The 26,245-nt window shown below is 45.4% G+C and overlaps 1 pseudogene across 1 annotated transcript in view; it reads left to right on the top strand.

Moving 5' to 3' along the window:
- Positions 1 to 2,541: 2,541 nt before the first annotated feature.
- LOC308564258 (large ribosomal subunit protein eL8 pseudogene) overlaps positions 2,542 to 26,245 on the top strand; it is an 84,556-nt pseudogene continuing 60,852 nt past the window's right edge. The window contains exon 1 of the transcript XR_014000635.1: positions 2,542 to 2,579. The product of XR_014000635.1 is annotated as a large ribosomal subunit protein eL8 pseudogene (transcript). The remainder of the gene's footprint in view (positions 2,580 to 26,245) is intronic.

Below are 26,245 nucleotides of genomic sequence, written 5' to 3'. Positions count from 1 at the left end.
GAGTAAACTAGTTTTTTGGGTTCTTTTTCCATTGCTTTTCAGAGTGGGTGGGAGGGAGGGAGGGAGGGAGGGAGGGAGGGAGGGAGGGAGGGAGGGAGGGAGGGAAACATCGAGGTGAGAGAGGCACATTGATTGGTTGCCTCCCACACCCACCCAGACTGGGGATTGAGCCTGCAACCGATTTACATGCCTTCGGCTGGAATTGAACCCAGGACCCTTCAGTGTGCAGGCCCACGCTCCAACCACTGAGCCAAATAGGCCACGGTTGAATAAACTAGTTTTTTAAGTTTGTTTTAGTCATCTGAGTAGTAACAAAATAAGAAATATTATAAATAAAACTGGAATACAGTGGTACTTCGGTTTTCGACTATAATCCCTTCAGGAAGACCCAGTTTTGAAACATCTGGAAACCGAGGGATCAACAGCCCACAGCCAGGCTTAGGCTGTGGTGTGTGTGGCATGTTCGGATTCCGAGGGCTTTTCGAAAACCAAAGCATTTCCTTCTGGGCTTAGGGGGTTCGTAAACCGAAATGTTCATCCACGGAGACGTTCGAAAACCGAGGTACCACTGTATACAGAAACAGTGTAAAGGAATAAAAGTCAACGAGATTTTTCTATGCCTATTTATTTTTTACATACTATGTGCAGTTTTTGTATTTGACTTTCTTTAGGAGAAGTGTTTTACCGTTTTAAGTCAATTTTTAACATTTTAGCATGTTGCTGGAATAATGTAGTGCAGCTAATGCCAGTGTCTGTCTTCCCAGCTCCTCCACCCGAGGCCTCCTGCAGGCCAGGTTCTTCCTAGATGCTGACCATCCTGACCTGGACACTTTCTAATGTGACTGTCAGCATTGCGCTCATTTCTTGAACCTGTGTTGTGTCTCTGTGCTTTATATTGGCAGCTTACCAGAGCGGGCTTGCCTTCACCATGGCCTAGAGCACATTATGGGACCGCTGTCCCCTTCTTCCTCATGGCTGAGTTCAGTTTCTCAGCCCCGGTGCTGACTCACCTCTACATTTCCTCTATTCTGTCAGCCTGTTTTGCAAAGGTTCGCTCGCATCTGCCTACTTTTATCAGTAAAGGGCTTTATGCAATTAGCTGACTCTAGTTCAGGGTTTTCTTTCCTTTGAGCAAAAGCTCATTGAAAAAATAAGTGATAAGCAGGACCACAGGGGAGATTTTCTTCACTCCTTGATTAGTTGTGTGTGTTTCCTGGTCCACATGGGAAAAGTATTCTCATTTAGATAATTTTCTTCTCTTACATCTGATGCAAATGATTAGATATTTCAACAGGGGAATTGTGTCTTTTTAAAGTGTGAACACCCTTAATGGTCTAAACTGCTATAAACAGATTGTAGAATAATTACGCTTTTAGCTTGTACGCTCCAGGGTCTTGTTCTGTGATTGATTATTACTGGGATCGGTGGTAGACCTTCTTCTTTTATTTCTCACCCGAGGATATTTTTTTTCCATTGCTTTTCAGAGAGAGTGGAGCGGGGAGGGAGGGAGGGAGAGAGAGAGAGAGAGAGGGAGAGAGAAGCATCGATGTGAGACACATCAATTGGCTGCTTCCCGCACGTACCCCGACCAGGGCCGGGGATCGAGCCCGCAACCAAGATATGTGCCCTCGGCCAGAATCGGACCCAGGACCCTTCAGTCCACAGGCCAATGCTTTAACCACTTAGCCAAACCGCTTAGGGCACTGGAAGATCTTGATAGACAAGTCAAACTTTAAAATTCTTCACATTGGTGAAGGTGGAAATAAAATTGATATATTTTTCTTTACATTAAAGTTTAGACTTTAAAATGTTATAGCTTTTAAAAAAAACTAACCTTTTAGGGTGATTATAACAATATAGTATGGAAGTAATATCATTTTTGTCACATAAATGGTAGAGTTCATTGGTTTCAGCAGAGTGAATCCTGTTTTACTGGGCATCGGGGGAAGAGATCTTAATGTATATTAATCACTAATTTGGTGCCAGACATTGAGCCCAAATCAGCCTGTTACTCCATCTACTCTTCATTCCGAAGCCTGTCCCTCAGGACATGCTGAACACCTCTGACTCTTTTCCACACAACAGTCCTTTAAATATTTGGATTTGTTGTTCCCTCAGTGTATGCTTTCATTCTGTTTACCACACAGTGGCCTTTTATCTCCTCCATGCCTCCCTTCCCCTTCCCCTTCCCCTTCCCCTTCCCCTTCCCCTTCCCCTTCCCCTTCCCCTTCCCCTTCCCCTTCCCCTTCCCCTTCCCCTTCCCCTTCCGCTTCCGCTTCCGCTTCCCCTCCCTCCCTCCCTCCCTCCCTCCCTCCCTCCCTCCCTCCCTCCCTCCCTCCCTCCCTTCCTTCCTTCCTTCCTTCCTTCCTTCCTCTTTGTTTCATTTTGATCTTCACCTAAGGATATTTTTCCCATCGATTTTTTTTAGAGAGAGTAGAAGAAAGGGGGGGGGGCGAGAAGAGAGCCTGAGAGAAAGAGGGAGAGAGGGAGGGAGGGAGGGAGAGAGGAACATTGACGACATTGATTCGTTGCCTCCCACATGCACCCGACCAGGGCAGGGGATCAAACCTGCAACCCAGGTATGTGCCCTTGACCAAGAATTGAACCTGTCACCCTTAGGTGTGCAGGCTGATGCTCTAACCACTGAGCCATACCAGCCAGGGCCAGACAATTACCTTTTAGAGGTCAGGGACTATTTGATTTGTCCTTGTATTCCCCATACGTCTCATAGTTCTTGGGACCTGGTAGGGGCTCAAGTATTTATCTACTGAATGGGACTGTTGTTCATGTGAGTCTCTAACTCTCCTGGCCTCTTCCCCTGTAAACATACTCCAGTGTGTCTGTCCCTTTGAAGCTATGTTCCTGGTGCATTCTGTCTTCCTACTTTGGAAAAAATATACCTGCCCAAGAACACAGTTTTACATGATTTATAGAGGGCAAACTATCAAAGCTTTACCTAATTTTGTTGTCATTGAACATGCCCAAGTTTTCTGTTACGAGACATTTACACCTGGAAACTGCATTATTCTGTTGCTCAGATTGTTCCATCTTGTGTCGTTGGGGGCTCTTTCAGTGGCCTGGAGCCCTCTGGTATATTCCCAGGAGCTTGTGTTTTCAGTACCTACCTGCTCTCTGGCACTATAGGGCGGATGCTCTAGGTTCATCTTATATATTCTGTTCCAGCCCTAAAATCAGCCACTTCACCAAAGATCTCTGGATTTTTATATTGGAGAATGGTTTTAGAAACCAGGATTTGCTCATTGTTAAGTGTATTTTCATAATACCAATCTAATTAGGTTTTTGGTGCTCTTTCTTTGTGTGGATTTGAGTTACTGTTTAGTGTTTTTTATTTTAGCCTCTCACGTATCTTCTAGGGCAGGGTCTGCTAGCAGCAAAGGCTCTGAGGTTTTTAAAAAAATGGTTTGTTTTTAAATCCAGAGATATCTTAATTTCTCTTTTATTTTTCAGGGAGAGTATAGCTGGATATGGAATTCTTGATTCACTATCTGTTTATTGCAACACTTAGAAGATGGTCATCTCACTGTCTTTTGTCTTTTCTGATAAGGTTCCACCCTGCAGTATCCTGTTCATGGTTGTGTAGTTCTGGGCTACAACTTCCTCAGCTCTTGCCTCTTCACTTTCTTTGTGTCTTTCTTTACTTAATGCTTGCTTTCTTCCAAAAGCTTACTGAGGTAACTATTCCATTGATCTCCTCCTCCTCCTTGCTCTGTGGGCTTATTCTTTTTAAAATTCTTTTGCACCAGGGCTTAGGAGGAATGGGAAGCTAGTGCATGATCTCAATCCACTACTTAAACCAGACTTCTGTATATTTTTCATGGAAGGTCTGATGTAAGCCTGTGATGTCCCAGGAGCCAGGTACCTGCCTATGTTTTAAGTCACCCAGGCTTGTCATCCAAGTACTTGAAATATGTTTCATGGAGTAGTTTCTTCCTAGAGAAATAGTTCAGGAATTAAAGACATAGAAAATTTTGTTATCCTTCCTAGTCTATAAGTAAATGGGAATACTGAGTAGAGCATATATATATATATATATATATATATATATATATATATATATATATATATAAATTGCAGTCAAATCTAAGTCTCTTTGATAGAGATCCCTAACTCACAACAAACACATAAACTCCAAAAGTGTTATAGACCTAAACATGAAAAACAAAACATTTATACTTTCATTTCCTATAGGAGATTGTCTTTATGAAATTGGAGTAGGAGAGAAAGTCTCTTGTTTGTTTTTAAAAAATATATCTTTATTGATTTTAGAGACAGGAAGGGGAAGACACAGAGAGAGAGAAACATCAGTGATAAGAGAGTCATTGATCTGCTGCCTCCTGCACGACCCCTACTGGGGATCAATCCCACAACTCAGACATGTACCCTGACCGGGAATGGAACCGAGATCTCCTGGATTCGAAGTTGATGGTCAACCACTGAGCCACAATAGCTGGGCTAAGAGAGAAATTCTTAAATAAGATTTTAAAGAAAACAAAAATCTTAAAGGAAAAGATTCAGGCATTGAGTCAAATAAAAATCTATTCATCAATGGTCAGCAAAATGGGAACTAGAGAAAAGATATATGCAATGCACTGAAAAAGAAAAAAGATTTAATACCAAGACTATATCAGCCCAAGCCCGTTTGCTCAGTGGTTAGAGCGACGGCCCAGGGACAGAAGGGTCCTGGGTTCTATTTCAAAGAAGGGAACGTACCTCGGTTGCAGGCTCAACCTTCTAACTGAGGACAATTCAGAAGAGACATCGTGGATCCTCAGCTCCTATAGGGCAGGTCGAAGCTGTTTTGGGACCTGCCTCAGAGTTCAGCTTTCACTCTGCCCAATCTCCTTTTCTTTCTCAATCCTCTCATAGCTGTTGTCAGTAAACATCTTCTTCCAAAGAACCCAAACTATGACAACAATCATCCAATAATGATTTAGCAAACATCAGTGACCTCCATGCAAAGGCTCCATTTTGCATTGTGCATTCTAGTGGAGGAAACAGATAATCAACACAAAGCTTTAATGGACACAGACACAAGCTCACACTCACTGCATTGGGAGATGTCCAGTCAGTAATTTGATTAAGGGCTCATGATCAACTGGAATCTTCAGACAGAGCTGGGGAGGATGCAAACACAGGATTCTGAGTTATTAAAATACAGTTCGTGGTTCAGACTATGTTTCTGCGGTGTTTCCAGAAAAGAGGCCCAGCATTCTTTAAGTACTACAATGTTTTGACATGTTTGTTATTTAAAGCATGGGTGAGCTATGGGAAGGACCTAGAGCACTGACCTCCAAGCTGACATTACCTCAGTGTTCCCTCCTACTTGCAGCCACAGGAGGTGAGTCTGGCCAAGGGGGATGGAGATAGGGGAATCTCGACTTGTTGGTAGGGGCCTTCATATCCTGACCTACTGTCTCCAAATCTTTCTACAGAGTCACAGCCTACCTTCAGCCCCATAGAGGCTCCCATCCTCTCCCTGTTCTGTTCCCCATGTCTCATTGAGCCTGTTCAGCTTTTTCTGGGCCTTGCAGGTAGCAAGCCTCGTCTCCTGGACCCCATGCTCCTACAGCAGACATCACAATGGCCTCCTTTGCAGGGGCAGCTCCTTAGTGGCTGAACAGCCACCTTCTGGGCCTCCTCAGACCCACCACTGTGTCGCTAAAGCGCCCCTAGGATCCCACATGCCAGTGTGGATGAGAAGGGTTCAGAATCTTTTCCCAATCAATTTTTGGGAAGTAGAACATGTAGAGGCTTCTAACAGCGAGGCCAGATAGTCCCCTTAGTAAAGAGCAGAGGATTCTGACCTTCCAGATGGCAGAGTAGGTAGACACTCTGCTCACCCCCTCCACCCACTACATCAAAATCACAACTAAATTACAGAACAACCACCCCTGGGAACCACCTGAAGACTAGCTGAACAGAAATCCTATAAATAAGGATATAAAGAAGCCACATCGAAGCTTGTAAGGGGGGCAGAGACTCAAAACAATGTGTCAGAAACACATGTGGTAGTTCAAAATCAGGAGGGGAGAGGTTCCAGTTTGCAGCAAAGTAGGTGGATCTTTCTTGCACCTTCTCCCAGAACCAAACTGGACTAAAACTAAGATTGGGAACAATCACCCTGAATAACAAACTGAAGATTGTCTGCAGAGGAGACTCTTAACTAAGGACTGGCAGAGGAGGCCTCCTCAAGACTGCCCCTTACAACTGCTTGCATGACATAGTCAGAGTGGAGCCTCACAGTCAGCCAGTCTGAAGGTGGATCCCAGCCACAAATGAGCCAACAGCAATCAAAACCCAATTACAACAGGAGGGCCCACATAACACAGACAAGGGGCATTCCCAGAGAACCCAGTTCAGAAAATCAATAAGACTGCACCACTGGGTCCCACAGGACACCTACTACATAAGGACACCCCAGGGAGACTGAGTGTCATAGCATTTCTATCTAATGCACAAAAACAAACACAAAGAAACAGCCAAAATGGGGACACACAAAAACCGGCTCCAAACGAAAGAACAGGAGGAATCTCCAAAAAAAGAGCTAAATGAAATGGAATCAAGCAATTTATAAGACAGAGTTCAGAGTAACAGTTATAAGGATGCTCAAGGAATTTAGTGAGAACAACAACAGCATTAAAAATTACATGGAAACCATGAAAAAGAACCAGTCAGAAATGAAGAATGCCATCAAGAATACACTGGAAAGAATAAGAAGTAGGATGGATGAAGCAGAGGATCAGCAATTTGGAACACAAGGTAGAAAAAACACCTAATCAGAACAGTAAAAATAAAAAAAAATTCAAAAGAATGATGATCAGTTTAAGAGAATATGAAATGTAACAACATCTACATCATAGGGGTCCAGGAGAAGAAAGTGAACAAGGGACTAGGGAACCTGTTTGAAGAAATAATGACAGAGAACTTCCCTAACCTAGGGAACAAGAAAGTCGCATAAGCTCAGGAAACACAGGGTTCCAATCAAGATGAATCCAAAGAGATCCACTCCAAGACAAATCATAACTACAATGGAAAAGGTTAAGACAATGAATTAATTTTAAAGGCAGCAAGAGAGAGAGAGTTTGTTAAGGACAAGGGAGTTCCCATAAGGCTGTCAGGTAATTTCATAACAGAAACACATCAGGTCAGAAGGGATTGGCAAGAAGAATTCAAAGTAATGGAAAGCAATGGCCTGCACCCAAGACTCTTCTATCCAGCAAGGTTATCATTTAAAACTGAAGGTGAAATTAAGAGCTTTCCAGACAAAAAAGACTAAAGAGTTCATTACCACCAAACTAGCACTGCAAAAAATAGAAAGCGATCTGCTTTAATAAGAAGAAACAGAAAGAGAGAGAAACATAGGTACATATGGCAATAAATAAGTACATACCAATAGTAACCTTAGGTGTAAATGGATTAAATGCTCCAATCGAAAGGCATAGGATAACTGAATGAATGAGAAAACATGACCCATATATGTGCTGTCTACAAGGGACCCACCTCAGAACAGAAGATTGAAACTGGCTGAGAGTAAAGGTAGGGGGAAAAAACATTCCATGCAAAAGGAAATGGAAAAAAAAAAAAAAATCTGGGGTAGTAATACTTATATTTGAAAAAATAGACTTTAAAACAAAGACCATCACAGAGTCAAAGAAAGTCATTATCTAATACTGAAGGGATCAATCCAACAAGATATAACACTGTAAAATATATATGAACCCAATATAGGAGCATCTAAGTATATTAAAAAAACAACCGTTGGTGGACTTTAAGGGAGAGATCGACAGCAATACAGTCATAGTAGGGGACTTTAACATCCCAATGACAACAATGGATAAATCTTTCAGACAAAAAAAATCAACATGGAAAGAGCAGCCTTAAATGACACACTAGAACAGATGAATTTAATTGATATTTAAAGAACATGTCATCCCAAAACAGCAGAATATGCATTCTTTTCAAATGCACATGGAACATTCTCAAAGATAGACCACATGTTAGGACACAAAACAGGTCTTACAAATTCAAGAAAACTGAAATCATGTCAAGCATCTTCTCAGATCACAATGGCATGAAACTAGAAATCAATTATAATTTTAAAAACTCCTAAACATTCAAACAAATGGAGGCTAAATAGCATGGTATTAAACAATGAATGCCTTACCAATAAGGTCAAGGAAGAAATAGAAAATTCCCTGGGACAAATGGAAATGAACACACAACCCAAAGTCTATGCAATACAGCGAAAGCAGTCCTGAGAAGGAAGTTCATGCATTACAGGCCTACCACAAGAAGAAAGCAAAATCTCAAGCAAATAATCTAATTCTACACCTAAAGTAACTAGGAGAACAACAACAAACAGAGTCTAGAGTAAGTAGAAGGAAGGAAATCATAAAGATCAAAGTGGAAATAAATGACAGTCTAAAAAAAATACGAAAGATTGATGAAACAAAGATTTGGCCCTTTGAAAAGATAAACAAGGTGGATAAAACTTTAACCAGACTCATGATGAAAAAAAAAGAGAGGACCAAATAAATAAAATCAGGAATGAAAGAGAAGTAACAACTCACTCCACAGAAATATAAGGATTGTAAGAAAATACTATGAGCAACCCTATGCCAACAAATTGGACAACCTGGGCGAAATGGACAAATTCCTAGTAGCATACATTTTTCCAAAACTGAATACAGAAGAATCAGAAAAACCCAAATAGATTGATTACAACTAATAAAATTGAAGCAGAGCAAAAAACCTCCCAGCAAACAAAAGTCCTGGACCAGATGGTTTCACAGGCAAATTTTACCAAACATTCAAAAAAGAACTAACCCCTATCCTCCTCAAACTATTCCAAAAAAGTCAAGAGGAGGGAAGACTTCCAACTCTTCCTATGAGGCCAGCATTATCCTAATTCTAAAACCAGATAAAGACATGGCAAAGAAAGTAAATCATAGGCCAATATCCCTGGTGAACATAGATGCTAAAATCCTCAACAAAATATTAGCAAATAGGATCCAGCAATATATTAAAAAAGATCATACAACATGACCAAGAGGGATTTAGTCCAGGGATGCAAGGCTGCTACAATATTCACAAATCAATAAATGTGATACATCACATAAACAAATTGAAAGACAAAAATCACATGATCATATCTGTACGTGAAGAAAAAGCATTTGATGAAATCTAGCGTCCACTTATGATAAAAACTCTCAGCAAAGTGTGAATAGAGGAAACATACTTCAAGATAGTAAAGGCCATATATGACACACCTACAGCCAACATCATACTCAATGAGGAAAAACTACAAGCCTTACCCTTGAGATCAGGAAGAAGACACCACTCTTATTCTACATAGTACTGGAAATCCTAGCCACAGCAATCAGACAAGAGGAGGAAATAAAAGGCATACAAATTGGAAAGGAGAAAATAAAACTGTCATTAGTCACACATGACATGATATTGGACCTAGAAAACCCTAAAGACTCCACCAAAACACTACTAGATCTAATAAATGAATGTGGCAAAGTAGCAGTATACATAATTAATATTCAGAAGGTGGTGGCATTTTTATACACTAATAACGAACTATCAGAAAGAGAAATTAAGAAAAAAAACACACATTTACTATTGCAACAAAAAACATAAAGTACTGAGGAATAAACTTAAAGAAGGAGGTAAAAAACCTGTACTCGGAAAACTATAGGATATTGAAGAAAGAAAATGAGGAAGATACAAATCAGTGGAAGCATATATTGTGTTCATGGTTTGCAGGAATTAACATCATTAAAATGTCCATACTACTCAAAGCAATCTACAGATTCAATGCAATTCCTATTGCGCAAAAAAAAAAAAAAAAAAAGAGAGGGAGGGAGAACTCCTGGACATGGAGAACAGTGTGGTAACTGGGGGCACGGGGGGGGGGGGGGGGTTGCTTGTAGGTGCAAGAGGACAGACACGGGATAAAAAGTGATGAAAACATAAAATACAAATTTAAAAATAATGTAATATCACAAAAACATTTATTTCACAGGTGTAGAACAAATATTCCAACAATTTATATGGTACCAAAAAAGACCCGAATAGCCTCAGCAATCTTGAGAAAGAAGAACAGAGCTGGACGTATTACATCACCAGATGTCAAACTACACTGTACCGCACTGGAATCAAAGTGACCTGGAGCTGACACAAGAACAGGCATACAGATCAATGGAACAGAACCGAGAGCCGAGAAATCACCCACACTGTCATGGACAACTGAAATCTGGCAGAGTAGGCGAGAGCGTAGGATGGAGAAAAGGCAGTCTCTTCAATAAGTTGTGCTGGGAAAACTGGACAGGAACATGCAAAAAAATGAAACTACAACCACCAACTTACAGCTTACACACAAACTCAAAATGGGTAAAGAACTTAAATGTAAGTTATAAAACCATAAAAATCTTCGAAAACATAGGCAGTAAAATCTCAGACATTTCTTATAGCAATATTTTTGCTGATATATCTCCTAGGGCAAGGGAAACAAAGGAGAAAATAAACAAATGAGACTACATCAAAATAAAGAGGTTCTGCACCACAAAAAATACCATAAACAAAATGAAAAGGGATTCCACTGTATGGGAGAACATATTTGCAAATGACACACCTGATAAAGGATTAATTTCCACAATATATAAAGTACTCAAAGAACCTAAAATCAGGAAGACAAACAATCCAATTAAAAGTGGGCAAAGCACTTGAATAGACACTTCTCCAAAGAGGAGATACAGATGGCCAACACATATTAAAAAATGCCCAACGTCACTAATCATCAGAGAGGCAAGTTAAAACGACAGCAAGGTATCACCTGACACCCACCAGAACTGCCATCAATAAATGAACAAGTACTGGCAAGGATGAGGAGAACAGGGGACCCCAGCGGTGGGAATGCAGACTGGTGCAGCCACTGTGGAAAACAGTATGGAGTTGCCTTAAAAAACTAAAAATGGAGCTGCCTTTTGACCCAGGGATCTCCTTCTGGGAATATATCCTAAGAATCGTGAAACACCAATTAGGAAGAATATACTCACCCCTGTGTTCATAGCCGCGTTATTTACAATAGCTAAGATCTGGAAACAGCCCAAGAGCCCATCAGCAGATGATGGATATAGGAGCTGTGGGACATTTACACCATGAAATACCACATGGCTGGGAAAAAGAAGGAACTCTCAGACTTTTCGACAACATGCGTGGACCTGGAGATTATTATGCTGAGTGAAACAAGCCAGTGAGAGAAAGAAAAATGCCATATGATTTCACTAATATGTGGAATCTAATGAACAAAATTACTGTCAAACAAAATAGAACCAGAGGCATGGATGCATGGGACAGACTGACAAATGTCAGGGGGGTGGGACTGAATAAAAGAAGGTGAAGAGATGTCCTGGCTGGTTTGGCTCAGTGGTTAGAGGGTCGACCTGCAGACTGAAGGGCCCCAGGTTTGATTCAGGCCAAGGCCTGTACCTCCGTTGGTTGCAGGCTCGACTCCGGCCCCTGGTCAGGGCCCTGCGGGAGGCAATCAGTTGACCTGTGGCTCCCAGTGATGTTTCTCCACCGCACTGCCCCTTCCACTCTCTGAAAAGCAAAAACCAAAAATATCCTTGGGTGAAGATAAACTAAGAAGAGATTAGCCAAAGAACATACATGCATGGGCCATGGGCACAGACAACACCGTGGCCAAAGCCGGGGGGCAAAGGGAGGCAAACTGGGGGGCACCTGTAACAGTGCCAACAGCACCAAAAATAATGAAAATAAAATAAAATGAAACAATGGGCAGGCCTGTCTCTGGGGTGGAGGTTTCCCAAGAGGAGTGACAGCCTCAGCCCCACACCACGCTCCCAGCCCAGGGTTCCTGTGAGTGGGAAGGGAAGTCCCCATAACTTCCGACTATCAACCCAGGAAGAGGGGGGCTGAGTGAGACAGAGGGCCCCTCCTCCTCAAGAGCCCCCGCAGACTCACCTGCTGACGGACCCACCACCCTGCGCTCCAGCACTGAGGCGCAGCTTGAAGAGCACCAGAGGCACGGAGAAACCCTGACCTGTCGGCTTAGGGCGAGGAGGAAGAGGAGGAAGGGGAAGGAGGGGGGAGGAAGAGGATGGGGAGGAGGAAGGGGAGGAAGAGGAAGGAGAGGAGGGGGAGGAGGAAGAGGAGGGGGAGGAGGAAGAGGAGGGGGAGGAGGAAGAGGAGAAGCGGGGGAGGAAGGGGAGGGGGAGGAGGAAGAAGAGGAGGGGGAGGAGAGGGAGGGGTCGGGGAGGGGAGGAAATGAATAATAAAACGGCAATAACTCATACCTATCAATAAGTACTTTAAATGTAAATGGATTAAATGCTCCAATCAAAAGACGGAGGGTGGCTGAATGCATAAGAAAACAAGACCCGAACATATGCTGCCTACAAGACACCCCCTTCAGATCAAAAGACACACACTGACTGAAATAAAGGGATGAAAAATGGTGTTTCATATAGATGGAAATGAAAAAAAGCTGGGGCAGCGACACTTTTATCAGAGAAAACAGCCATTAAATCAAAGGCTATAAAAAGAGATAAAGAAGGACCCAGAAATTCCACTTCTGGGTATTTAACCAAAGAAACACAAAACACTGAATCAAAAAGACATGTGCATCCCTATGTTCATTGCAGCATTATGTACATAAGCCAAGATATGGAAAACCTAAGTGTCCACTGATAGACCAATGGATCAAGCTCCGGTACCATGTACAATGAAACATGACTCAACCAGAATGAAGAATGAAACCTTGCCATTTGAACAACATGAATGGACTTACATGAGGATAAAGAACAAAATAAATAAACAAACAAACCTGAAACAAACTCATAGGCACAGAGAACGTTCTGATGGTTGCCTCATGGCAGGGAGGTTGGGGCCTGGGGGGAAAGTGGAAGGGATTAAGATTTACAAGCTGCCAGCTCTAACAACAGTCATGGGGATGTAAAGTACAGCATAGGGCACACAGTCAGTAATATTGTAAGAATTATGTGTGGTGTCAAATAGGTGCTAGACTTATCGAGGTGATCAATTTGTAAGTTATATAAATGTCTCATCACCATGTTGCACACCTGAAACTAATATAAGATTGTATGGCAACTGTAATAAAAAAAATTCTCTTTTTTTCAAAAGACCAGAAGCTTCCCCCTGTCCATGGAGAGATGGGAGAATGACATACACTGCAAAACATATCGCCCCAGAAAAACCAGCACTGTCCTACCCCAGCCATTCAGCAGTGTCCACTAATTGCACCTGGTGGGGGGTTTCAGTGCTGATTCAAGACACCAGGGCACTCCTGCTCCTCACCCATAAAAATCAGCATCCGTGCCTTCCCATTTAAGAACCAAACCAGAAAGAATTCAACAAACAAACCCAAGAACATCAACCTTGTATACATTATACTGCAGGTTTATTGAAAATATATAACATTCTAAAATATAAAACCCGGCACAGCCCCATCCTGCCAACTTACACAATATAATCCGTACAAGACCCTGTCATTTTATTGGGGACAGGTTATGAAGGGGGCAGTGAGAGCCACTAGGAATCCACTTGTACTGAAACAAGCAGTTATTGGCGCATTCAAGCAAGTGAGGTTGGCACATTCTGTTGGCAGGAGGATTCACCATGAGAGAGAAAAGGCCAGAAGGAAACTTACCATAAGGAAGGAAGGCCCAGAAATTCTTGGGAGGGACTAAGGGAGGCAGGGAGGAGGTAGCTGTGGGGTCAGCTGGTGCCTATAATGATCACGTGGTTCCCTCTGGTGGGTTTGCAGCTAAACACGGAATAGAGAAAAGAGGGTCAGGTCATCCTCTCAGTGAAATATGAAGCTGAGATGAGGCTCATCTCAGTGCTAGAAGCATCCCGAGCCTTCAGAAAGCAAAGGAGAGCATGTCTACAGGGTTTAGGAATGTCAGAGGCATGTATCTCCTCAGAGTAACACTCCCCTGTCTCCCCAGGTCTCAGCCCCCAGCCTGCCTCAGGGACAAGCCTCCCACCTCCATCCCTGTCACTTCACTGACCCCTAAAGTCCTTCCTATACCTAAGGATCAGGGTTCCCATGGGGATAGGTGGGTTAAGAACTAGTAACCCTGCTGACCAACCTGATACCCAACACAACCCACCACAATGTGGCAGATGGTCTCAGGGACACCACAATGTGGCAGATGACCTCTGTAGTCTCTCACCACTTGGACCCTATGTGAAGGGTGTCCTTGCCCACCACATTACCCCAGAAGAGAGTAGCACCAGTTCCTGCTCGGCTAATTCTTAGAAAGTCTGCCTGGGGGAACACTTGGCCATCTGACCTCCTGTCCAGGAAGCCCCACGTCTTTCTGGCTGCCTGTCGGGCCAGCAGTACACCTGTGAAGGTTCTGCTCTGCAGGGCTATCTGTCCACCAGGCCCACCCATCTAGGGACATCGATGCCAGGACCATACAAATGCTAAAGAAGTGTCCACCTGCCTAAAAGACAGACAGCCATCAACCAATCTGCATGAAGGGGGCCAGAAATCACCAACATTTGTGGGCATGCTTTGGCCCTAAAGAATGGGCCAATTTGTGGTGTCTGCCTGGTATAAATATTCCCAGCATGACTAATTTCAAGCTAACCACCCGATGAACACAGAGCCCAGAAGAGACATGCACCACTGACTATCCCAAGCTAGTACGGGCCAGGGCCAGAGCACCCCATCCCCTTTCAAACAATTATGTGCAAACAATGCACTTACACCCTTTGTAGGACCCTCAACTCCCACCCTAGATATATTAAAAAACATTAATTTACATATATGAACACACACGTACATTTCTACCCTGACCCTCACTAAATATACAGATAGACCACCCCTTACCACCTAAATTGTTACATACAAAACCCTAATCACCCTGAATATTCACATTCTACACCTATTCTATATATACATGCACAACATGGGCCTGAATACCAACATGGGCAACCAACATACCACCCACATGTACACACTGATGTACACACTGAATACTTGCACACGCAGACTCTCTAAAACCAAGTACACAACTGTCTCATGTGCCACCCAAATAAAGGTCCCTACGCAATCCTACTGCCCTAAAATACATACTCCATGTTTCCTGAACACAAACACAACAACCTACACAGTCTCTTCGTTTCCAAATACACTAAGTGAACTCTCATGTCCCCTAGAATACACAGCCCATAAGCTCCCGGAACTCAAATACATACACAGTCACAATAACCTACGCTTATCAAATACACATAAGTCCACCTCCCCACACACTGAGAAGACATATACAAGCAACACCACCAAATTCTGCAAGCATTACATTCTGGAACAGACCCAAAGAGGACCCTAAGCCTCCTGATACACCCACAAATCCCATATACACACCCACAAACCACTCATGAATATACACCCCACATGCTCAGATAGATACACACAAAACACAGAAACACTGACAATCACTTAACTCTCACTGATAGGCATACACAATTCTCATACCCCTATGGAAACACACACGCATGCAAATATTCCCAACCCCTGAATAGAGCGGTCCCTCAAACACTATACAGGCTACCACCTGTCCAGAATACAACCTTGTCCCCTCTCCCCTCAACATATGACAAAAGCACACTACATACAATTTTTCTCTAGCCTCACCCTGAATATACACAGACCACTGCTTACTACCTACTTACCAAACACATGTAGAAACACTAGTATTCTCTGAAGAAATATACTTTAAACACGCCTAACAACCCCACATACCCTATGAACAAACTGCTATTTCATGCACCTGCTGATAGATATACACATAAACAAGGCACATAGAAATATCTTCAGCAAACCATATAAGAAATAACTTCCAAATACCAAATTATCCCTAGCTAGGAAGGACACATCCACAAATGCTAACCATAACCATATCACACACCCCAATACGTTTAGATACAATTCTCCCACTCTCCTGTATAAACACAGAAACCCATCGCTCCATCAGGTACACACATACGCACTTCCCAAAATATGTGAGCCTTAGAGCCCCTACTGAAAATACAACACGTAGCTCCAGCAAATATTCCTCCAAATGGCCGTGGCCCTCAAATACACAGGCAAACTCGACACACACACACACAGCTGCCCACAGGCCCCTCATACACCCACAGATACTCAGCACACGACAAATATGCAAGTTATCACACTGTACCCGATGTCCCAGATGCACATGTAATGCCACAGTCCCTGCACACACATAACCCCACACTCGCAAATGCAACGCAGAATTAACTCTTCCATCGTGCAGAATACAGGGTCACACACACACCAAATCATCCAAACACTACCTGACGCCTGTCCTGTAGATAGTCACCGGCGTGTCCCCTGCAAAGTGAAACAGGCAGACAGCTGCTGAGAATCCCAAAAAGAAATACACACAACGGTACCCATGCCCTGCACACGCCATGACCTCCTACATTCCCCAAACACAAAACGCAAGGTCACAGGCCCGAGCTAATGAACAAGCACGTTTCCTAACACTGCCCTCGGCACATGCAGAGAATCCTTCCGAATCGGCCACTGGAGCAATCCCCGGATTCACAGGAGGGGACACAGGTGGATGTGCCCCCACCCCTCCCAACACCAATACAAACACCGCCCGCCAGCCGCAGGACACAGGCGCCCCCTCGACGCGCCCAGCTCAGCCTCGCCCCGCACCCCGGGAACACGGGCGCGACCCCGAACCACAGACCCGCCGACAGACGAGCCCCCGCGTCTGAGGGCACATCTCGGACGCCCACCGACCGGGAACGGGCCCCGCCCCGCGCTCGCAGCTCCCTGTGGGACAGCGGCCCGGCCCCGGGTCAGCGGGTCGCTCTGTGGGTGACGAGCCGCAGCCCGAAGGCACCTGCCGGCTGTGTCCCCGGAGGCGGCGTCGGGCAGCTGCGGGGACGCGCCCGTTTCCTCTCGCGTCCGCCGCCGGAGCTGCTGCCTGCTGAGCGCAGGGCGGCTTCACCCTCGGAGGAGCTGCCCCGGCTCTGTGTCCTGCAGACGGCGGGGGACGCGGGCCTTGGGGCGGGACAGCTCCCACGCGGTACTAGACCGGCCCCTGAGCGTCCACGGGGCGGCTCCCAGCGCTGCCAGGTCCCCGTGTGACCTGCGCGCTGTCGGGGCGGGAGCAGGACGCGGCCCAGACCCCGGTGCGAACAGCCCCGCGCCCACCCCCACCCCCACCCCGGGGAACACGGGGAGAGCGGCGCTGCCTGAGGGAGAAGAGTCCCCACGCGCCCCTTGTTTAAATTTAATTTTTATTGATTTTCAGACAGAGAGGAAGGGAGCGAGGGAAACGCTGCTGTGAGAGCAGAGCATCCACTGGCTGCCTCCTGCGTGTCCTCTCCGGGCCCACAGCCCAGACACGGGCTCTGACTGGGAATCGAACCGGCAACCTTGAGGTGCCCGGGACGGTGCCCAACCCACTGAGCCACACTGGCCTGGACAGACCCTAAATACTTTTAAAACTTTATTGAAGCTCAAGTTCTTAACCAGTGGGGAAGGTGGTGGTGCCCTCGCTTTCCGCCTTCATTAGTAAGAGCCGCAGCTGTTGGGACTCCTTGGTATTTCGGTGGGCGCTGTGTGCAGGGCTGATTCCCTTCCTCTCTTACCCCTAGACTCAGGGGTGAACGGGATAATTGCCCTGTAGCCTAGAGTTCACAGCCCAGGGACCGACACAGACACACAAGGAAATGAATGTGAAAAAGGATCTGACCTCTAGGACAAGGCGTCCAGGACAGGACACCCTGGAGTAGACAAGGGCAAACATGTCTTTGAAATTTGGATGCTTCCTTCGCTCCACGGGGAAATCACTGATTGACAGACCATGGGGGGGGGGGGGTAACAATCTCCGAAAATGTTTATAAATTCATGGTTCAAAATGACGTTTTTTCATTTTCCAGATAACTAGATTTCCCTATTTTCCTGTTTAAGGGTCTTTTAAATTTCCTCTTCTATGAATTACCTCTTCATACCCTTTCCCGTGTTTCCATGCATACTCTACCATCTTCTCTTACTTATTCATAGGAGCCCTGATTGCACTGTGGTCCAGCCCGCACTCCCACCTGGTCAAAGGCCGGGCACTGTTGGAGTTGGGTTCAGAAGCCCATTACCTGAGGAGTCAAGGCAGGGTCACGGATGGGTCATGGCTAGGTCAGGCTGGGTCTGTCTTGGGTAGGGGGTGTAAGGGGTTGGGGTAGAACAGGGCTAGGTCGGGGCCATGGTCAGGGCTCAGCTGAAGTGGGAGTAAAGGCAGGGTCAGGACAGGGTCAACTAGCCTCAGGCCAAGGTCAGTGGCCCTGGCGATGAGCGCAGAGGTGTGAACCCACCGAGGCCGAGGCTGGCCAGTGGACCGGCTCTGGCTCCTGCTGCTACTGCACTATTCCGCCCCGGGCCTGTCAGGATACCTGTCCTCTGTCACCCTTGCCGCAGCTCCAGGCGAGGCAGTGGAGGGCGGTGCAACCAAACCACTGAACAGAGCTTGGCCTGGATCCCCAGGCTCATGGGCGGTGTTGTGTGGGGTGAACACCAGACACTAAAGGGCTGGGGTGGTGGGAGGGACTGTGCACGGGGATCCAGTGCCCGGGGTCATCTCAGTCTCCCCTCCTCTCCACCTTCATATCCACTAGGCAGCCCAGAGACCACTAGCACGGGTGGGTCTCAGACACCCACTCCCCTCCTGGGCCTCTGCGGGAAACTGCCCCAGGACCTGGGGGTGAGGCTGTGGAGCTGGCCTTGGAGGGAGGAGAACACCAGGGCTGCTGGATGAGGGGCCCAGGGGTCCTAGTCCCCTCCTTGAAGCCCAAACAAGGCCATGGACAAGGATTCATCTCTCAAAGGGCCGGGGCTCACTCCTGCACCCCATCCCTCCCAGGTGTGAGTCCTAGAACCAGGGTTATAGTCATAACTCACTCTGCTGCTTTTATTTTTTATTTTTCAACTGACAGTTGACATTTGATATTATTTTATATTAACTTCAGGTGAGCAGCATAGTGGTCAGACATTTGTTTAATTTACAAAGTACTCCCCCAATAAGTGTAGTACCCACCTGGCATCATACATAGTTATCACAATATTATTGACTATATTCCCTACGCTGCACTTTGCATCCTTGTGACTATAACTACCAATCTGTACTTCTTAATCCCTTCACCTTTTCACCCACACCCCCAAGCTCCTCTCATGTGACAACCAGCAGTTTCTTCTCTGTATCTGTGAGTCTGCTGTGCAAAAACATTTTAGTTTGATGTAGTCCCATTTGTTTATTTTTTCCCATGTTTCCCTTGCCTGAGACATATCCAAAAACATATTAGTAAGAGCAATATCAGAGAGTTTACTGCCTAGGTTTTCTTCCAGGAGATTTATGGTTCGGGTCTTACATTTAAGTCTTTAATGCACTTTGAGTTTATTCTTGGATATAGTGTAAGAGAGTGGTCTAGTTTTCCCAGCACCACTATTGGAGACTTTACCCCACTGTGTATTCTTGCCTCTGTCATAGATTAATAGACCAGAAAGGCGAGGGTTTATTTCTGGGCTCTCTGTTCTGTTCCATCGATCTGTGTGTCTGTTTTTATGCCAGTCCCATGCTGTTGTGATTACTACTGCCTTGTAGTATAGTTTGATATCAGGGAGCATGAGACCTCTAACTTTGTTTTTCTTTCTCAAGATTGCTTGGCTATTAGGGGCCTTTTGTGGTGCCTTATAAATTTTAGAATTATTTGTGAACAAATACCAAATTATTGGTATTTGAATGGGGATGACATTGAGTCTATAGATTGATTTGGGCAGTATGGGCATTTTAACCGTCTTAATTCTTTCTCTCCATGAGCATGGCACATGCTTCCATGTACTTGTATCATCTTCAATACCTTTTCTCAATGTCATAATTTTTTCAGTACAGGTCTTTTACCTCTTTGGTTAAATTTATCATTAGGTATTTTATTTTTTGATGCAATTGTACTTGGGGTTCTTTTCTTAATTTCTCTTTCTGATAGTTCATTATTGGTGTATAAAAGTGCAACAGATTCCTGAATAGTGTTTTGTATCCTGCTTTTTTACTTAATCATTTATCAATTCTAATAGTTTTTTGGCGAACTTTTTTGTGTGGGCACTGAACCCACAGAGTGGGATACACTTTAATGGGGCTCTGTTGCTTACTGAGCCCACTCTTTGGGTGTGTCATTTGAGGTGGTAATTTGGTGGTGCCCTGTTTTGGTCTAAAGCTGATAGCTCATGGGTTGGTTTTGGGGCCTCTTGGGAGGAGCTCTAACGCAGGCCCAGCTCAGCCACTGCTTGTGCCTGGCCGTGGGGCAAACTGGTATGAGCTACAAAATGATCTGTGGTTGGTAGGTGCCTCTGCCGGGCTTGGAAGCTCCAGTGAGAGGCTATGCTTCAAACCAAGGCCAACTGCCACTAGCGCAGGGCTGGGGGCCACTTAGTACAGGGCCCTCTGGGCCCATCCACTGCTTGTTTCAGGTTTGTGGCTCTTTCAGAAAATGTAGGGCAGTCCACAGCGTGGGCTGAGGCCAGCTGCTTGTGAGTAACAGCTGCTGAAAGAGGTCTGGTCTATGGGTCAGTTGGGTGGGGGGAGCTCAGGGAATCACCTAAGCGGGGGGGGGGGGGGGTTGATGAAGAAGCAGATTTGGTGCCCACCTGTGCATACAGGCTGTGTTGGGGGAGGGCTCTACAAAGGGACACTGGCACCTGCCAGCACTTTAGTCCAGGACAGAGCTGCACCTCCCACCCTCACCCTGAAGCTAGACAGTTGGGTTCCTCCTTGTATATACCTGGTGCTCTTTGAGCTGCTGCTCCAGCACTGGAGCTCAGAAGGAGTTAGTTCATCAGCAAGTATGTGTGTCCACAAGCCTCTTAAGAAGACTATCTGGGACCCCAGCAGCCCTCTGTGTCACCCAGGCAGAGTCCCCTCTCATTTTCACAGGCAGGTGTTATGGGGACTCCTCTTCCCTGTACTGGTGGTCTAGGCTAAGGAGCCTGGTGTGGGGCTGGGATCCCTAACTCCTCAGGAGAAACCAAGGGGAGATATCCCTCCCGATTCTTAACCACCACACGTGGCTGTGGGACCAGTCCTTTTTCCTCTCCGCCCATCCTATCAGTCTGACATGGTTTCTTTATATCCTTACTTATAGGTGTTCTGTTTGGCTAGTCTTCAGTTGCTTCTCAAGGGTGCTTGTTCAATAATTTAGTTGTAATTTTGATATGGTCTTTGTATTCTGCAACTTTACTGAATTCATTTATTAATTCTAATCTTTTTGGTTTTTTGGTGGAGTCTTTATAATTTTGTGTTAGTCAAGGTGCTCTGTGGATGTGATTAAACATGGATGCCCATCTTATATTAGGGATAAAACTTTCAAATTTCAATCAACTTTTGCACTGCTGAAAATAACTCATATTGAGAAAATTTTATTGTGGCTTATGTCAAACACAATTAGAACTGACTAAAAGGAAACAAAGTTGTAACTTGGGTAATTGCTATACTAGAACATTTATTCTACCCAATGCAGGCACACTTTTTTTTTACTGCGCTTTGCTTTATTGGGCTGTGCAGATACTGTGTGCTTATTGTGTTTTTGTTTGTTTATTTTTTACAAATTGAAGTTTTGTGGCAGCCCTGCCACAAAGTGTGTGTAAGTCTATCAGTGCATTTTTCCAACAGGTTCCGATGATAGCATTTTTAGCAATAAGTATTTTTAAATTAAAGTACGTACATTGTTCAGACGTAATGCAATTGCACCCTTAACAGGCTACAGCATAGAGTGAACACGACTTCTCTATGCACCTGGAAGCTGAAAACGCCGTGCGACTTGCCTCACTGTGACACTCAGTCTGTTGCCGTGTTCCCGAACCGAGCCCGCAGCATCTCCGAGGTGAGCCTGTGACGGACACTGGAGGGAGACTCACAGGGCAAGTGCTCCCGTCGGCGCCTCACTGGCTGTGCAAGAGCAGTTGTCCCTTTACCTTCACTACAGGGGGCGATGGGGGAAATGGAACGCAGTGGCCAAGCATGTTATTGAGAACATCACCGGAGATGATGCCACGGAGCCAAGTGCTTTAGTATTAACTAAAGAGTGCGTGCGCTGGAAGGTTGGAGACACGGCATAAAGAGCCATATTTACATCAGGAGTTTCCTGTTAGTGCTCTAGTTCACAACGCAGTCTACTGAGTTAGGCCTAATCAATCAGGAGTTTTCAGCTAGTCCAACCTGGGATGTGATTTGGGTCCAGGGCACGTACCTCTATTGGAGGTTTGATCCCCGGCCCGGCTGTGTGGGGGAGGCAACAGGTCCATGTGTCTCTCTCACATCCATGTTTCTCACTCTCTCTCTCCCTTCCACACTCTCTGGAAAGCAATGGAAAAAATATCCCCGGGTGAGAATTAAAAAAAAAAAAAAGATTGGGGATTAAGTTACACAGAAAAGCCAAACAACAACCAACCAACCAAACAACTGCTCTGAGCATTTTAACACAACCTAACTTGCAATCCTTTTATGCCTTAAGAAAAATTTCTTCTGAAAGCCTCACCAAAAGTACACTACACTCATGAAAGTAAGTTAAAAAGAGCTTTCTTGCAAGTGGCTCTAATTAGTGCCCTCTTGGAACTTACGAACTCAGCTTGGTTTTTACCCCACACCACCCACAATCTTGCCTTCTCTCAACATTGCTGTTCTTTATGGAAAGCCCATGAAGCCTCCCTTGTTCCAGAGTTAATAACAATTCCTCTAGGCAGGGTTTCCTCCAGCACGGGGAATTAAACAGCTTTACTGTCACTCAAAGAAGTCATTCTCAGATAAACTAAGAAGATGCTAGAGAGATAAAAATTACATTTCATCATCATTAGATCCTTTGAACAGTATCCACATGTGATAACCTTTCTACTGATACTTTTACTCTAGGGAGGAAAAGGAGAGAAATTACGTGTGAGCGTTTGAGCTCTATTTGACTTCCACCATCAGAAAACTTGTCTCCTCTAAAACTCCCAACTTGATTCACTAAGAAGAAAGACTCACACACAAAAATGAATTTAATGGATACCTAATTCTCCATTCATTTTTTCCTTTATCAGTATTTTGATTAGAAAGCCGGTATGACTCAGTAAGAAATGGAAAAGTGCTTAAAATCAGGCTTTATATATAACAACTTATTGTTTCATTTAAAAAAAATTATACAGCTTTGATTTCAAGGGATCTAACGTGGAGGACACTGGCTGCAGCCCCGCTCAGCACATCAGAGCTTCCCCTGGGGAGGGCAGGATGAAGCGAGGTCTATCTGTCCCTCCTCCACCAGGGCATTTCATGACGTCTCCGTGTGGTGGCCGCTGGACGCTGGATTCACCGTTTCCATTCCACTGTCCTTCTGGCCCCAGTGGTGGAAGCTACACTTGAAATTACATATTAGTGTAATTTGAGGTGATGAGATTTGGAAGGTCACAGTGAGACAAGGTCCTCTGTCTTCCCCATTCAGCTTTTCTACCAGGAAGCAAAGTCTTGGAAATGTTAGGTTTTCTTTCCAGTTCTCCAGTATCCCTTCTCCACCCGGAGGGATGAGAGGCTATTAGAGCAGCTGCAGCACCTCCTCTCAATTCTGGCTTCCTTCCCCTGGATCAGGGCTCCCGGGTGTGTCTTGAAATCTCACTCCTGGAGGTAATGAAGGCAGAAGCTCTCCTAGGAAGTCAGTTCTGTCTTATTTGGGGTGAGATGGTGTAACAGTTTGAAGGCCTTAAAATACAGAAAACTAAAGAATTCTCATATAACATAAATAACACAGGAATCATCTTTCCACTGGAAACTTCGTTGTTATTGGGTTGAAACTTCAAAAAGCTTGTTAGGTGAACATGGGATAAGAGGAAAATTGGATAGGGCTTTTGCACGTATTACTCAAAAATGTGTTTACTAGAACCCCATCCAAACTGTCATAGAGAAGTGATGTCTACATTATCTGAATCTTCCATAACAGTGTTCATTTAAAAGAGTAAGTACTGAATTTTCAGTTACAAAATATGATTACAACTACAAAGTACATATTTCCAGTGAATAAAATACAGTATTTATATTCAGTTATGAGACATGAAAATGAAGTAACAAGAACCCAGGCTATAAGAAAACATCACACATCATGTCTACCCAGGGCTTGGCTTCCCTTCCAACTAGTAATCCTTTCATGACTCAAAGAAACCCCCTTCACTTCTGTTCTAGTGAAGATGTTTCAACACTCTCCTTCACGCCCCATCCAACTACTTTCCCTCTTGACTTGGTGATGCTCCAATTGGCTTAGCTGGAGTCAACTGCCCACCCATCCGCTGGGGGAGCAGAGGGCATCTAAATTAAGGACGCCACCAAGACTGCACACAGGTAAAGTAGCTCCTCCCAAACAAGGAGGGAAGGATGCCAGTGGCCAGAGGATGTGAACTCCTAGGCATGGTGTATGTGACCCGTCACAGCAAGGCCCTGCCAACTCTTCAGGATGCTCTCCTCCCTCCTCTCTTCATTCCCTCCCAGCCGAACCATGTGCCGCCCTCTATGGCATCTGCCTACTTTTGGACTCTCCTTCCCTACACCTGGCTTGGTCCCCTCCAGTTCAATTTTCAAGACCCTGTTCAGCTTTCAACTCTTCAGCAAGTCTTTCCCGACAACTCTCTCTTCCTACCTTGCCGCCCCTCCAGGTTGGATGCCCTTCTCACGTGTTCCCATGCCACCCAGTTGTCATGATATGATCAGATTGTCTGTGTACTTTCTTTCTCCCCATAGATGGTGGGCTCCCTAAAGGCAGGGCCATACCTGGTTTACCTCCCTAATCCCTGATGGGTAATGGAGCAGCAAGTATACAACAGGCATAAGGCTACTGAATGCATAAAGGGAGCTCCAGACTTATTAATAACCCCTGGTCTATGCTGGGAAATATCAAGCTCAAACTTTTCCATTCCTTTTGACTTTTTACCAAGCATGTTTGCTTTTACAGCACCATAGGGGTATTTTGACATGACTATTTTTTCATTGGTGTGTCATGCGAGGCCTGCTTCCTGAGCTACAGGTCAGTGGTCGAAGCCTCCTGTTTGTTGATTTTTGTCAGCCTTAGAAGGAGGGGGCTTTGTGGACTTAGTGCACAGAATCCTATTCCTTAGGCCCGTGTGCTTGCAGTACTGTGCAGCAACTCGTGTCAGACGGTTTGGTCTATCTAAAGGGTCCTCTGCATTCTAGTTTGTCAGCATTACACCTCCCAGTGCTCATCTGCACCATGGGGCTGGGAACGCCTGCCCTGAGGGGTAAGCAGGACCATGTGTGCAAAGGGCCTAGGGCAGTGCGAGTCACAGACTATGCTTTTCCTCATAAGTTGTTGAGCACATTTATTTCTTCTGAGCTGTGTGTGTGATAAACACCCCCCTCCCTGCAAAGGTTAAAGAACAACAGGATGTAGTGGGGCCTGCAGGTTGTCTTATGCAAACGCATTCCTCCCTTTTTGTGGAAGGCGATTGTATTGAGGGCAGAACTGTGCTTAGACCACATCTCCCAGCTAGGTGAGGCCCGTGGCTAAATTGACAGCTACGGGACCTGGGTAGAAGTTATTGGGGTTCAGGAAGGGCCTTTTCTAAGTGAGGGCGTGATGGCTGGAGCTCCAGCCTCCATTCTGGCACAGGAGGGACCTTTGAGGGTGGGCGCCAATATGTAAAGATGAGAAAGCAGGCGAGTTTGGATCCCTGGGTACCTACCTAAGACTTCCTTTCATGACAGAGTTTTTAAAACCTCATGGGTTTACAATATCAAAATTTTGGGGTTTCTGTTACCTGCCTGTGACCCAGCAGCCCGTCTGTTGCACAGCAGACAGTGGGTGCCCGCCGGGTAGGGCTCGCAGCCCAGCACCTCCCGTCCCTCCTGGAGTCCTCGAGAAGGCACTGGGCCAGCGGGCGCTGGGTGGCAGGGTCACGCCAGGATGGCATCAGTAACACAGACGGGAAACTGGCAGGAGCGCCGCATCCTGTGTGAGAGGCGGCCAAAGCCTGGATGCTCCTTCCCCCCCTTCTCCCGCCCACGTCCAGTCTGGTCTGAACTCAGTGGGAATCGGAGCCCGACTTGGGCTCCCGCAGCCGGGCAGAGGCGGGCGCTCACCCGCCAGAGCCTCTCACCCCGCACAGCCT

Source organism: Miniopterus schreibersii (assembly GCF_964146895.1).
Source record: "Miniopterus schreibersii genome assembly, chromosome: 11".
Lineage (NCBI taxonomy): Eukaryota > Metazoa > Chordata > Mammalia > Chiroptera > Miniopteridae > Miniopterus > Miniopterus schreibersii.
This window is presented reverse-complemented; position numbering and strand designations above follow the sequence as displayed.